Here is a 14,267-nt window from a genome sequence, read left to right on the forward strand (position 1 = left end):
AGTATTCTGGATGCAAACATCAGTAAAATGTCAGGGGAAATGATTAGACCAGTATTTCCATTTTTTTGAACACTTAAATAGACTGTCATTATTAATTGCGAATTGGAATTCGAATGATTTATGTAAGTTTATTCTTACTTCTATTACTGAGTAAAAAAGAGGAGGGTCTGTTTTCTTCCAAATAAATGCTATAGAGTTTTTAACCACAAGTAAGATGTGTGTAATGAGAGGTTTTATTGAAGGGTCTATATCTTCCATCCCTAATGACAAAAGTGCTATTTGTGGTGACAAGATTATAGGTTTATTGTTCAATTTTTTAACTAATTTTGAAATTTGCTTCCATAATTTTTGAATTTTAGGACATTCCCAAAGCATGTGTAAGAGGCTTCCTTGTAGGCCGCAATTCCTCCAACACAGGGTAGAATTGCTTTTATCAATGTGTGCAAGTCTTACTGGAGTGAAGTACCATCTGGAAAGGGTTTTAAAATATGTTTTGTGTAGGGACATAGATATATTTGAAGCATAAGTCAAACTCATGGCGTCTTCCCAATCTTATGCCCAGAGATATGCACCCATAAATTAGGCATGCTCTCATCGATACAAAAATGGAAAACATGTGGACACTAAATGTGGCTTAAGCACACTGGGGCTCAAAAGGGAAGGGGTATTTGAATTTGGGAGCACAGAATTTGCTGAATTTCTTTTGGAGGGTTATGGAGCAATTTCTCTTTTCAAGAGCCTTTGTACTACCAGTAACATGGAAGCCAAGTATTGTTACATTAACAGATCTGAGTGAGGACTTGCTTTTTATGTGGATTGAGTTGAAGCTTTTATTGGTTATATTTTACATAATGTTTAGGATCACATTTATCTGGTGCTCTATGCTGAGCATTTACAGTACTTTGGGGTTTCCATCTAAATCTCAGAGTGACATGGTTCAGATGAAACCCCAAGGGATCCATTCTCTATAATGAGGCAGAAAAGTTACTCTGGACTCCATCTGGCCTCTGTTCAGCTTTGTCCTTCTTTTCCGAGGTGCATAAAACTGGCAGTCCACGCTTGTATTTATGTTTAAACAGACGGACACCGCCAGATTGCAGGTCCTATGGCATCCACATTGCCTCCATCTGCCTCATTATAGTGAATCACGCATTTCAGAGATTTACATTGAAACCCCGATGTAAACGCTCACAGCAGAACACAGGATAAATGTGAGCCGAGCATAAGGGCTAATCCCCATTTGCGAGAAAAAAATGGTCCGTTTTCTGGATGGAAAAAACGGACCGATTCTATGCAATTGTCATGCGAGTGTCATGTGATTTCAGTGTGATTTTTCAATATGACATGCGTATGACATCCGTATGCAATGCGATTTTAACATGAGGTTTTACATAGAGCAGTTCTCTCCATGTAAAAACTCATGTTAAAATAGCATTGTAAACTAACACTGTAAACATCGTTTTAAGAGAAAAAAAACCTTCAAAACACACACACACTATATATATATATATATATATATATATATATATATATATATATATGAAAGATAGCAGAACAGCCGTTAATTCATTTGTCGGCTTTTTTAAAATAATTGCAAAAGCCGACAGGATATGAGACATGGTTTACGATATAGCAAACCACTTTATTTCATTTCGTTTGTTATATGTACATATATACACATAGAGTACATAAATATATATATATATACACACACACACATGTCAGTGACACACACATACTGTAATATATATATATATATATATATATATAATTCAAATTCAAAGAAGCTTTATTGGCAGGCTAAGTACACATTAGTTTTGCCAAAGCAAGTGTACAAAAGGGAATAGGGATAGGGACTGTAGGGATGTTGGGTAGGGGCTGTTGGAAAGGTGGATGGGGCAGATCCAGGATGGGGCTATAGAAGTCCATGGCATAGTGAAGGTGGATGGGGGGCATGGGGCAGATCCAGGGTGGGGGACATAGAAGTCCATGGCATATCATAGTTCTCTTTCTCGCAGTCTATGACATTCGCTCACATATTGCGCTGCTATCTCCACTGCTCTCTCTTCTTCCCCCAGCAGGATATATGTTTTCTCTTCCTCCTTCATGGTGATGAAATCCGGGAAGAGATGTGAGAGTCTCCTGAATTGAGTGTCCCTCACTATTTTGGGGCAGTGTAGCAGGAAGTGGGTCTCATCCGCCAGGGCCTCCTGGTCACAGTGTTGGCACAGTCTTTCCTCCCTGGGCTTGTAGCTCTGCCTGTGTCAGCCGGATTCGATGGCCAGACTGTGGGCACTGAGTCTATACCGGCTCAGGATCTTGCGGTCTCTGGGGTCCGGGAGTTTCTCCAGGTATGGGGCCAGTCTGTAGTCTCTCTGTAGACTCCGGTACATGGTCAGTTTCTGTGAGCTGATGATGTCGTTCTTCCAGTCACTTACGTACCTCTCCTGGCCTTCATATACCATCTTCCTGATTCTGGCTTTTGTCAGGTTGTTGTGATTGGTGTTCTGGTCAGTTTGGGTTTGGGTGGGCTGTTCCGAGGACCTGGTTTTACTATTTCACCTACATGTGTCAGGGCTTTATGGTGATGGGAGCTTGGATTGCTCCTACGTAGGTGAGCCCGGAATGACAGTGCCCTCTTTAGAACCGTTTGTGCCATTTACAGGATGGAGGCCGGGTGAAGAGGCCACTCTACTGAGGCTTTGAATGGATGGTTTATCTGTAGATTTCAGGTACAGAAGAAGTTATATATATATATATATATATATATACACACACAAACACACATATATATCTAATATAATATATATACATAATATATATATATATATATATATTATATATGTAACATATAATATATATGATACATATAGTTACATATAATATATATCTAATATATAATATATATTATATATTTTATATATTTAATATATTAATATCTATCTATATCTATTAATATCTATCTTTCTAATATAAATACATATATACACGTCAGTGACACACACACACACACGTATATACAGTGGGGCAAAAAAGTATTTAGTCAGTCAGCAATAGTGCAAGTTCCACCACTTAAAAAGATGAGAGGCGTCTGTAATTTACATCATAGGTAGACCTCAACTATGGGAGACAAACTGAGAAAAAAAAATCCAGAAAATCGCATTGTCTGTTTTTTTTCATTTTATTTGCATATTATGGTGGAAAATAAGTATTTGGTCAGAAACAAAATTTCATCTCAATACTTTGTGATATATCCTTTGTTGGCAATGACAGAGGTCAAACGTTTTCTGTAAGTCTTCACAAAGTTGCCACACACTGTTGTTGGTATGTTGGCCCATTCCTCCATGCAGATCTCCTCTAGAGCAGTGATGTTTTTGGCTTTTCGCTTGGCAACACGGACTTTCAACTCCCTCCAAAGGTTTTCTATAGGGTTGAGATCTGGAGACTGGCTAGGCCACTCCAGGACCTTGAAATGCTTCTTACGAAGCCACTCCTTCGTTGCCCTGGGGGTGTGCTTTGGATCATTGTCATGTTGAAAGACCCAGCCACGTTTCATATTCAATGCCCTTGCTGATGGAAGGAGGTTTGCACTCAAAATCTCACGATACATGGCCCCATTCATTCTTTCATGTACCCGGATCAGTCGTCCTGGCCCCTTTGCAGAGAAACAGCCCCAAAGCATGATGTTTCCACCACCATGCTTTACAGTAGGTATGGTGTTTGATGGATGCAACTCAGTATTCTTTTTCCTCCAAACACGACAAGTTGTGTTTCTACCAAACAGTTCCAGTTTGGTTTCATCAGACCATAGGACATTCTCCCAAAACTCCTCTGGATCATCCAAATGCTCTCTAGCAAACTTCAGACGGGCCCGGACATGTACAGGCTTAAGCAGTGGGACACGTCTGGCACTGCAGGATCTGAGTCCATGGTGGCGTAGTGTGTTACTTATGGTAGGCCTTGTTACATTGGTCCCAGCTCTCTGCAGTTCATTCACTAGGTCCCCCCGCATGGTTCTGGGATTTTTGCTCACCGTTCTTGTGATCATTCTGCCCCCACGGGGTGGGATTTTGCGTGGAGCACCAGATCGAGGGAGATTATCAGTGGTCTTGTATGTCTTCCATTTTCTAATTATTGCTCCCACAGTTGATTTCTTCACTCCAAGCTGGTTGGCTATTGCAGATTCAGTCTTCCCAGCCTGGTGCAGGGCTACAATTTTGTTTCTGGTGTCCTTTGACAGCTCTTTGGTCTTCACCATAGTGGAGTTTGGAGTCAGACTGTTTGAGGGTGTGCACAGGTGTCTTTTTATACTGATAACAAGTTTAAACAGGTGCCATTACTACAGGTAATGAGTGGAGGAAAGAGGAGACTCTTAAAGAAGAAGTTACAGGTCTGTGAGAGCCTGAAATCTTGATTGCTTGTTTCTGACCAAATACTTATTTTCCACCTTAATATGCAAATAAAATGAAAAAAAAACAGACAATGTGATTTTCTGGATTTTTTTTTCTCAGTTTGTCTCCCATAGTTGAGGTCTACCTATGATGTAAATTACAGACGCCTCTCATCTTTTTAAGTGGTGGAACTTGCACTATTGCTGACTAACTAAATACTTTTTTGCCCCACTGTATGTAGATACGATAGACCGGCAATTCATATGCGGCTATAATCACACTGACAGCTCAAAAAAGAATAGATAGAATAGATGTATACACATAAAATACATAGATATATACATGTCAGTGACAGACACATATATATCTGTGTATTCTATGTGTATATATTTATACTATCTATTCTATTCTAACATGTCAGTGTGATTGTACAGTAGTTGGAGATGAATTGTCGACTTTTTTCAAAGGACACCGATGCGTATAATTCGGACAGCACTCGCATGGCATCGCACCCATTAACTTGCATTGGCAATTTTCACATGAAAATCGCAGCAAATCGCAGCATGCTGCGATCTTTTTCTCAGTCCGATTTCGGCTGAGAAAAAAAAAAATCGCAAATGAGATGTCACACATTGCCTAACATTGGCCAGAGTGCAATCCGATTTTTAATCGGATTGCACTGATCCGATTTTTGCACCAGTGAGTATGAGCCCTTACTGCGATCTTTGTGAAGCAAAATGAACACATCAAGAGCAGGTGAAGAAATGGTTTTATTCATTTTTTATGTTGCTCCTCATGCTTTATATGTGATTAGGCGACTTTATTCTTTGCCTCGGTGCTATTAGAGCAATACCAGATTTGTATGGGGGTTTTATATTTGGCAGCTGTCACACACTAAAAGACGCTTTTTATTGCAAAAAAAAAAAAAAAAAAGTTTTTCCATCACCATATTTTGAGAGCCATAATTTTTCCATATTTCGACTGACAGAGTCATGTTGTGGCTTGTTTTCTGTGGGACAAGTTGACATTTTTATTGGTACCATTCTCAGGCACATAACATTTTTTGATCGCTTTCTATTCTGATTTTTGGGAGACAGAGTGATCAAACACCAGCAATTCAAGAATTGTTTTTAGGGGGTTTCTTTTATTGCCGTTCCATGTGTGGTAAAATTGATAAGGCAGTTTTATTCTTCAGGTCAGTACAATTACAGCGATACCATATTTATGATAGATATCCCAAAAGATGGAAGAATAAGGCGTATCACAAGAAGAGTAAATGCAAATAAATTTTATTAATGCCCATATGGCATAAAAACAAGAGAAGAAACAGACAGGTGTGAACACCACACCAGTGATGAATCAATCCATAAAAGAGGGTCGCATGGTAAAAAATTGGTACATATATACAATGTAGCACATCAACAATGATGACACATAAGCGCATGTGTGCTGAAAAAAGTGCTACAAAGCAAACAAACGAGGATAAAGTGCTATATGCGTATCTATGGTTGAATAAACCTATGCTGGATAGAGTGTTGGAATGATTATGACCCTGATAATGGGACTAGGTAAACATAATGTATTAATAAACCATGTGGAAATATATGTGTAGGCACATACTAGAGGTGCCGCCCATTATATCAATGCCCATAAATCAACCAGACCATATACTAATCAAAGGGTGTATCCAAAGATTCCAAATATAGTTATAATAGTGGCCCAGATGCTGGCACATGAAAAATAGCAGCCTGGAAAAATTGCACAATACCCACTGAACATGCAGACACCTGATTAATGTAAACAAATATCAGCAAAGTGCTGGATGCATACCTGGGGGTGAGAAGACAACCCTGATGCGCGTTTCGCGTCAGCTTCCTCGGGGGGTTATTTATATAGTTTTTTATGTTTTGCTGCTTTTTCACAATAAATACTATTTTATAGAAAAAATTATTGTTTTTGCATCATTTTGTTCTGAGAGCTATAAAGTTTTTTATATTTCCGCTGTTGTAGCTGTATGGCAGCGCAGCTTGTTTTTTGTGGGACAAGATGATGTTTTTATTGCTAACATTTTTATTTCGATTTGACTTTTTTATAGCTTTATATTCTACTTTTTGTTTGGCGGTCTGAAGAAAAAGAAAAGGTTCTTGCTCCTTTTTTTTTACGATGTGCACTGAAGTAGTTAACAAGTGTGACAGTTTTATAGGTCAGCTCGTTCCGGAAGCGGCAAAACCAAATATGTGTAATTTGTTTGTTTTTACTAGTGACAGACGAGCACTAAAATGCTGCTCATTGCTCGGGTTGAACAAATTGGAATGCTCGGGTGCTCGACCCGAGTAACAAGTCCAATATAAGTCTAAGGGAAACCCAAGCTTTTTTGCAGCGACCCCTGGTGGTCTTTTTAGGGTCTAAGTCTATGGGAAACTTGAGCATTTTTGCGGCGGCCCCACCGGCAGTCTGCAGAGGGACTAGAAATTGTGGAAATCGATGGGAACAGTGCTCAAATGGGAACATCATGGGGAAGACCCCTGGAAGCATTTCTGATTCCCAGGTCACTTCTGTGAACATTGCTGTCAGAGTCTTACGCCACTTTTACAGACTCACAATAAAACATACAAAAACGAAACCAAAATGGATTTTCCTGGGAAATATGTTAAGGAACATTGTTTCCAGGGTAATGACTTGTATATAAGGCAAAATAAATAACCAAAAACAAAAATGCTCCTCCACACCTTGGGCTATGCTCACACATAGCCATTTTGATGCGTTTTTGAACTTTAGCATTGCTTTCAATCAAGACAAATGCATTCACTGGGAAATGTCATTTTAATATTTTACAACCTTATCTGGCCATGTGGTGTGTGACACATCATCAGACACATCCTTCAGACTCCAGTTTTTATTCATTTCATTGTGCATTCTGTGCATATATGGGTGTGAGGCCTATGCTTTTACTAGTGGTTCAGTCGCTCGATCCTTGTTCACATTCACGTCACTTGGCAAGTGAAATACTAGAGTAGGACTGTCCCACAAGGGTTGCTGTGACGTGGTGGGATGGCTTGTACATTATTTTGATCAAAATTATGTTTACTAAATACCATTATTATTATTATTATTATTATTATTATTATTATTATTATTACCTTTATGCATTATTTGCAGTTTATGTTTTACTTTTTAGTTTAGGATATTTGTGTTTTTTGCTTTTTGTTTTATTAGAAACATCCTGTTTAATTTATGAAGGAGGGACTCTGAAAGTTACAAAGCCTATTTTTATAGGGCCATCAGGTGGCCTTTAGTATTCTTAAGGGGTCAGCAGTCGTCCCTCACTATTCTTACAGAGCCATCAGCCGGCTATGCATTGTTGTTCCCATTGTTAAACACTGGGTCTCCTATACTGTTTTTGTGTATGCAGTGAGTGGTCAAAATTAGGATGCACCCCAATAATCCTTTGAAGAGACGTACAGGAGGGCCTCCTGAAAACAATGTTCCCATAATTAGGAAGTCGGTCTCCCATACTGTTTGCCTATGCAGTGAATGCAAGGGCTGCCAAAAATTTGGATGCACCCCAATACCCCTTGAAAGAGTCATGGAGGAGGGCCTCATAAAAAAATGTTCCCATTACAAAGGAGCCGGTCTCCTATACTTGCAATGCCCATGCACTAAGTATATTACATTTACCCCTGGGGGGGTATACATAAACATACGTACTGTCTAAAAAAAATTTTTACGGACTTCATAAAAACCATTAAAAAAATGATGTGGGTGTTGCATCATGGACCACGGTCACCCTGGTGATATGGTGGTGGAGGATGAGGAGAAGTAGGAGGTTAACAGCAAATAGCCAAAATCAGGAAGAGTATACCCATGTGTTCATGTGAAGAGGCGCATGGGAATAGACCTCCCAACAAAAAAACACTGGATTTGAATTTATGTTACGCTGTTATCATTCGGTGGTGTTAAGAAATCTGGCCCAATCTAGCCCTTGTTCATTTTTATAAGCGTCAGCCTGTCAGCATTTTCAATTAAAGGCTGCAAATACAGTTCAAAGCACCTACATCACCAGTGAGTTTTGTGTTTTGTCTGTTTATCATGGTTATCTGTATTATCTGATACTAACTGGTTGTGTATTATGTAGTACAGAGCTGGGACAGACTCTGTGCAATGTTTTTTGTTTTCGTCATTTTGGATAGGCTGTACATCATATGAGGCTGTATTTTGTATAGGGTTGTGTTTTCTCTGGTTTATGTTTATGTAATTAGTTTTAGCATTTTCAGAGTGTCAGTGTCCACTGCTGAAGTTTTCATAAGTTATGTTAAGTTGTGTTAATTCCAAGGTGCAATAGGCAGGCTGTGCAAATCCTTGTATGTATGTCTAGGAGAACCTCTGAATGATATGAGTGATGATGAGTGGCTGAGTATAAGGTACAAAAACAATAAGTCCCTGATTGATGAGGGGTTCCGTCAGGTGTGGTCCTCTGTATGTGACAGAGGACATTATTCAACTCACTTTGAGCTGAATCAGGCGGAGTGACTGAGCTAAATGATTTTGTTTTCTTCTTTTTGTAAAAATCAACTGATTGCAGAAAAGTGAAAGGAAAAAAAAAATCCATGAATGAGCACATATGAATGAATCATCACACAGTATCATTACTCAACCAATTATTACTTAAGGTTTAATCTACATTTGAGATTGAGTAACAATGAAGCCCGTTTTCTATATATGGTTTAACATTGGACAAGTTCATCTATGTGTTTGGACAGACGTGGTCAGGATCAGATCAGATTATTCAAATCATGCAGTGATCTGCCCTTGTGAGACTGGTTCCCAGAGGATGAAGGTTTTTCTACGCAGATAGCTGCATGCGAGTATCCCCTTTCTGTGTGAAAAACACTTCTTATCTCCGCTAACAGGAAAGATATACATCTTTGTACCGTGTTAGCCAGTAGATAGAAAAATATTCAAAATGGAGAGTCCTCAGTGGTTGATACCTTTTAATGGCTAACTGAAAAGATAGTAACAAATTGCAAGCTTTCGAGACTACTCAGGTCTCTTCATCAGGCTAGACTAATACAAAATCTGCAGAATCACATATTTATGCACAACACAGCACAGAAAAAATTCAATAGATAAGACAAGTGATGTGAAGCAGAACTATCATTATGGGGGAGTGATAGACAGTTATGGCAATAAATATTGGACCATTCTGAACTAATCTCCCGATACCCTCCCTCACGTAATCTCCGGTCCTCCCAAGACATCCTTCTCTCCTCCACACTTATTCGCTCCTCACCCAACCGCCTCCAAGACTTCTCCCGAATAGCCCCTATTCTCTGGAATTCTTTGCCCCAACAAGTCCGACTATCAACCACATTTGGATCCTTCAGACGGAACCTAAAAACCCACCTCTTCAAGAAAGCCTACAGCCTGCAATGACCCCGCTACCTCCTTCTCTCTCACCACTACCGGTGATCTCACCTCAACCAACACCGAAACTGCTGCAACCCACCAACCTACTGTCTCCTTCCCCACCATCCTGTAGCATGTAAGCCCGAAAGGGCAGGGTCCTCTCTCCCCTCTGTATCAGTCTGTCATTGTTAGTTTGTTTACTGTAAGTGATATCTGTAATTTGTATGTAACCCCTTGTCATGTACAGCACCATGGAATCATTGGTGCTATATAAATAAATAATAATAATAATAATAATAATAATAATAATAATAATAAATATGCACATATTCATGACTTTAATGAGCGGTACCATGTGACCGCTGAAGGAAGGAGCCTGAGACCGGGAGAAGCAGGGGGCTGCAGAGACTGCACCAGGAGGGGGTAAGTATGACCTGACACCCCCACCCCCTCCGACCCCCTGGTATATGACTCGCATATAAGCCGAGAGGAGGAATTTCAGTCCAATAAAATGGGCTGACAATCTCGGCTTATACGTGAGTATATACGGTAAGTGAACCTGGGCAGACCTATAGAGTTTGGTAAGTGTATAAAGGCAGGTGACGTACTAGGACAAATAATGAAGACTCTTACCGATGTGACAAAGGACATTATGTAGACAGATTCTGATTGATACTGGGGCAGCCGGGACTGTGGTGCACAAAGACTTGATAAAGCCAGACATGATTACTAATGAGAATGGAATGTGTGGGGGTAGAAGGCCGGTGACTGAAGCTCCCCTGACTAAACAGACCAGAAAGCCAAGATGTACTTACAAAGCTTATTGTTAGTGAAAATACCCCTATAATTTGCTGGAAGCAGATGTGTTGAGTGCTATCCAGGCCACCATACAGTACTCTCCTGAGCATATTACAGTCACAAGTCCCCTCTCAGATAAACACTTGTGTAAGATGCGGAAATGGTGTATATGGCAAAAGCAGTGAAAGTAACACCTGACACCAGAATGTCTTCTGAGGACAGGGAAATGAGTCAGGTACCTGACACCGTTTGGGAAAAGGGAAAAACTGATGTGGGTCGGCTGCCCATTCCCCTGGCCATGATAGAATTAAAAGGGGGAACCACTTCTCCTTGTTTAAAGCAATACCCCTTGAGCCTAGCCAAATCAAAGGCCCTGAGCAGGGATATTAAAGAGTATTTTAACCCCTTTCTGACATCCGACGTACTATCCCGTCCATGAGACCTGGGCCCCTATGCCCATGGACGGGATAGTACGTCTACCGCGATCAGCGGCGCCCACGTGGTGAGCGCCGCTGATCGCGGCCGGGTGTCAGCTGATTATCACAGCTGACACCCGGCACAATGTGTCAGGGGCGGTCACGGACCGCCCCCGACACGTTAACCCCTTGCACACCGCGATCAAACACGATCGCGGTGTACCGGGGGTTAAAGGGAAGCATCGGCAGGGAGGGGGCTCCCTCCAAGCTTCCCTGAGCCCCCCACAGCAACGCAATGTGCAGCGCTGCTGCGGGGGGCTCCTTTCCTGCAGGCCCCCGAATCCAAGATGGCGACGGGGGCCTTCGGGGGCCTGCAGGAAGCTGGCTTCCTCAGTGCCTGAAAAGCGCAGGCATGAGGAAGCCTTCTGTACTGCCTGTGACAGATTGCTGATCTGTCACAGTGATCTGTGATGTGACAGATCAGCGATCTGTCACAGGACAGTGATGTCCCACCTGGGACTATGTAATAAAGTTAAAAAAAATAAAAAAAAGTGTTAAAATAAATTAAAAAAAATCGCCAAATAAATTAGAAAAAAAAAAAAATATTCCCCCAAATAAATCCTTTTTATGGAAATATAAAAAAAAAAATAAATAAAAGTACACGTATTAGGTATCGCTGCGTCCGTAACGACCTGCCCTATAAAACTATCCCATTAGTTAACCCCTTTAGTGAACCCCTTAAAAAATAAAAATAAAAAACGAAGCAAAAAATAATGATTTATTATCATACTGCCAAACAAAAAGTGTAATAACGCGCGATCAAAAAGACACATATAAATATCCATGGTACCACTAAAAACGTCATCTTGTCCCGCAAAAAACGAGCTGCCACACAGCATCATCAGCGAAAAAATAAAAAAGTTATAGCTCGCAGAATAAAGCAATGCAAAAATAATTATTTTTTATATAAAATCGTTTTCATTGCATAAAAGCGCCAAAACATAAAAAAAGACCTAAATGAGGTATCGCTGTAACCGTACTGACCCGAAGAATAAAACTGCTTTATCAATTTTATCGCACGCGGAACGGTGTAAACGCACCCCCCCAAAAGAAATTCATGAAACGCTGGTTTTTGTTCATTCTGCGTCCCAAAAATCGGAATAAAAAGCGATCAAAAAATGTCACGTGCCTGAAAATGGTACCAATAAAAACGTCAACTCATCGCGCAAAAAATAAGACCTCACTTGACTCGGTGGATCAAAATACGGAAAAATTATAGCTCTCAATATGTGGTGATGCAAAAACTATTTTTACAATAAATAGCGTCTTTTAGCGTGCGACAGCTGCCAAACATAAAAACCGCCATAAATAGTAAATCAAACCCCCCGTTATCACCCCCTTAGTTAGGGAAAAATAATAAAATTAAAAAAATGTATTTATTTCCATTTTTCCATTAGGGTTAGGGTTAGGGTTAGGGCTACGGTTAGGGTTAGGGCTAGGGCTAGGGCTAGGGTTAGGGCTAGGGTTAGGGTTAGGGCTAGGGTTAGGGCTGAGATTGGGGTTAGGGGTGTGTTGGGGTTCGGGTTGGAGTTAGAATTGGGGGTTTCCACTGTTTGGGCACATCAGGGGCTCTCCAAATGCAACATGGCGTCTGATCTCAATTCCAGCCAATTCTGAGTTGAAAAAGTCAAATGGTGCTCCTTCCCTTCCAAGCTCTGCCATGCGCCCAAACAGTGTTTTACCCCCACATTTAGGGTATCAGCCTACTCAGGTCAAATTGCAAAACAATTTTTGGGGTCCAATTTCTCCTGTTACCCTTAGGAAAATAAAAAATTGGGGGCAAAAATATCATTTTTGTGGAAAAAAATGATTTTTTTATTTTCACGTCCGAGCGTTATAAACTTCTGTGAAGCACTTGGGGGTTCAAAGTGCTCACCACACATCTAGTAAGTTCCGTGGGGGGTCTAGTGTCCAAAATGGGGTCACTTGTGGGGAGTTTCAATAGTTTAGGTACATCAGGGGCTCTCCAAACGCACGACACCCGCAGACCATTCCATCAAAGTCTGCATTCCAAAACGTCACTGCTTCCCTTCCGAGCCCCGACGTGTGTCCATACAGTAGTTTTCTCCCACATATGGGGTGTCAGCGTACTCATGACAAATTGGACAACAACTTTTGGGGTCCAATTTCTCCTGTTACCCTTGGGAAAATGAAAAAATTGGGGACTAATTGATCATGTTTGTGGAAAAAATACGATTTTTTTATTTTCATGCCCGAGCATTATAAACTTCTGTGAAGCCCTTGGGGGTTCAAAGTGCTCACCACACATCTAGATAAGTTCCTTAGGGGGTCTCGTTTCCAAAATGGGGTCATTTGTGGGGGGTTTCCACTGTTTAGGTACATTAGGGGCTCTCCAAAGGCAACATGACACCCGCAGAACATTCCCTCAAAGTCTGCATTCCAAAACGTCACTGCTTCCCTTCCGAGCCCCGACGTGTGTCCATACAGTAGTTTTCTCCCACATATGGGGTGTCAGCGTACTCATGACAAATTGGACAACAACTTTTGGGGTCCAATTTCTCCTGTTACCCTTGGGAAAAAGAAAAAATTGGGGACTAATTGATCATGTTTGTGGAAAAAATACGATTTTTTTATTTTCATGCCCGGGCATTATAAACTTCTGTGAAGCCCTTGGGGGTTCAAAGTGCTCACCACACATCTAGATAAGTTCCTTAGGGGGGTCTCGTTTCCAAAATGGGGTCATTTGTGGGGGGTTTCCACTGTTTAGGTACATTAGGGGCTCTCCAAAGGCAACATGACACCCGCAGAACATTCCCTCACAGTCTGCATTCCACAACGTCACTACTTCCCTTCCGAACCCCGACGTGTGCCCATACAGTAGTTTTCTCCCACATTTGGGGTGTCAGCATACTCAGGACAAATTGGACAACAACTTTTGGGGTCCAATTTCTCCTGTTACCCTTGGGAAAATGAAAAAATTGGGGACTAATTGATCATGTTTGTGGAAAAAATACGATTTTTTTATTTTCATGCCCTGGCATTATAAACTTCTGTGAAGCCTTTGGGGGTTCAAAGTGCTCACCTCACATCTAGATAAGTTCCTTAGGGGGTCTAGTTTTCAAAATGGGGTCATTTGTGGGGGTTTCCACTGTTTAGGTACATCAGGGGTTTTCCAATCGCGACATGGTGTCCGATCTCAATTCCAGCCAAAAACGTCAAATGGCGCTGCTTCCCT

Source organism: Dendrobates tinctorius, unplaced genomic scaffold (assembly GCF_039654945.1).
Source record: "Dendrobates tinctorius isolate UK_male_01 unplaced genomic scaffold, ASM3965494v1 ptg000028l, whole genome shotgun sequence".
Classification (NCBI taxonomy): Eukaryota; Metazoa; Chordata; class Amphibia; order Anura; family Dendrobatidae; genus Dendrobates; species Dendrobates tinctorius.